The sequence below is a fragment of the Meriones unguiculatus genome (assembly GCF_030254825.1).
Source record: "Meriones unguiculatus strain TT.TT164.6M chromosome Y unlocalized genomic scaffold, Bangor_MerUng_6.1 ChrY_unordered_Scaffold_25, whole genome shotgun sequence".
NCBI classification, from domain to species: Eukaryota; Metazoa; Chordata; class Mammalia; order Rodentia; family Muridae; genus Meriones; species Meriones unguiculatus.
Window position 1 is genome coordinate 24,245,268 of NW_026843710.1, and position 2,496 is coordinate 24,247,763.

The window sequence follows — 2,496 nt, forward strand, 5'->3', positions numbered from 1 at the left end:
GAGACAGAGAGAGAAAGAGAAAAAGAGCTACATAGACAGATTCAGAAATACTGAGAGCAAGACTGACAGAGAGATATATAAATTGACAGAGACAGAGAGATAGAAACTCCCTTCTGTCTGGTCACTTTTATTGGCATATCAACCTCCAAGCACACCCCCTCCTATAATATAAATCCAAAAGGAATTATGTATTTTTTATTTCAAGTTTTATTAATTACAATTTATTCACTTTGTATCTCCCCATGAGCCCTCCCCATCCCACCTTACTTCTCCCTGCTTGATTCAAGCCTCTCCCCAATACAACTGATAGTGGAGGACTTCCTCTCCTTACTTCTAATCCTAGTCTATTAGATTTCATCAGGAGTGGCATCATTCTCTTCCTCTGTGGCCTGTTAAGGCTGCTCCCGCATCAGGGTGAGGTGATTAAACAGAAGGCCAAGCAGTTCATGTCAGAGGCAGTCCCTGTTCCCATTACTATAGAAGCCCTTTGGATACTGAAGGGCAATGGGATACATAAGTTTAGGGGTTCTAGTTTATCTCCATGCATGGTCCTTGGTTGGAGTATGAGTCTCAAAAAAATCCCCTGTGCTCAGATTTTTTGGTTCTGTTGCTCTCCTTGTAGAGCTCCTGTCTTCTCAAGATCTTGTTATTTCCCACTTTTTTCATTAGATTCCATGCACTCCTTCCAACAATTGGCCATAAGTCTCAGCATCTACTTTGATAGTCTGAAGGACAGAGATTTTCAAAGGCCCTCTGTGGTAGGCTCCTAACTTGTTCCCTGTTTTCTTCTTCTTCTGATGTCCATCCACTTTGCCATTTGGGATGGGGATTAAACATTTTAGCCAGAGTCCTCCCTCTTGATTATTTCTTTAGGTGTACAGAGTTCAGTACATTTATCCTATATTATATATCTATATGAGTGAGTTTATACCGTGCTTCTGGGATAGCTCAATCAGGATGATCTTTAACAGTTCCCACTATTTACCTGTAAATATCATGTTTTTACTTGACTTTTTATTGCAGACTAATGTTGAGGACTGAGAAAGTAGTGATCATTTTGTAGTCCTTCAGCTGAACTGAGAGCTTTCCATGTTGAACAAAAAAAAAAGGCAGGTAGAGAGAGGGAGACATAGAAAGACAGAGAAAGTTCTAGAGAGACAGATTCAGAAACAGAGAGACTGAGACCAACAGAAACAAAGATATAAAGTGACAGAGAAAAAGAGACAGAGATGCCATTTTGTCTGGTCACTTTCATTGGCATAACAACCACAAAGCACAACCTCCCATAATATAACTCCATATTGCCTCTAACAAGGCAATATGGCTAACCAGTCCCAGACATTTCCTCTCTGGGGACTCCATATATAAATAGATGAGCTTCAAGTGGACATTGCAATTCAAATCACCAAAGTGTGGAAGAAAATGGAGAAAATTCTAGGCTAAAAGAAAATAGTTACCCTTATAGTTTGAATAATTGAAGTCCCAGAAACTTCCAGTTCTAAAGAATAGGACTGGCAATATCCTTTGGGAAAAATGTGCAATTTCCATAACAGAGAATTATTCAGCTAAGAAAATGACAACATATATTCAGCAAATAGATGGAACCAGGAATAATCATCCTGCATGAAATAACATAAATGCAGAAAGACAAATATAGTATGTATTTATTTCTGAGGAGGTCTCCTAATAGTGGGAGATAAAGGTCCACTAGGACACCTATTATGACCAAAGCAGTCTTCCATTAGGGGAATTGGGTGGTGGTTAATTGAGTGTTGGGGCTGGGCATTCTGTGGAAAATTTTAAGCAACACAGGTTGTTGTTATTAAAATAAGTTGCTCACTTCCCTGAAATGATTGATTAGTGCCTTCTTCTTCTATCCATGGAAATTCTTCCTTTTGCATCAAATGGGATTGCATACAGAGACCCACAGTCTGATATTATGCAGAGAGAGACCTTAAAACACCCAGCTCTAAATGAGATTTCCTGATAAAATTCTTCCTCCTCTCAGAGCTCAGGGAAGCCTGCAGGAGTGGAAGCAGGAAGAGTATCATAAGTAGAGGGAATTGAGGACACAAGGACAACGAAGTCCTGAGAATCAGGCCATAGGAAGATGATGCAGCAAACCTTGATGAGACCTGATAAGCTAGGGTCAGATCAGTGGGGGAGGAGGACCTACACTCACAGGGAATTAGAAAAGAGTAGGAGAAAAAATGTGGATGGGACTCAGAGGAGAAGAGTGATGGGGCAGCAGAGGGGAACAAAGGGAACAAATTGTCATAAATAAATACATAAAAAAAACTTATCAAGGTGATGAAGTATAGAGATCTTCAAGATTGATGGTTTCTTCTTGAGAGTGGTGTCAGGGTGCAATAAGTATGAACTCAGTTTTCTTTAATGGAATTGGCACTGAGATTGAGATCATGTTCTAATGCGTGTATGAACAACACATACTTCAATTGATGTATTTTAAAGAAAAAAGATTTCAGTTTGACACAT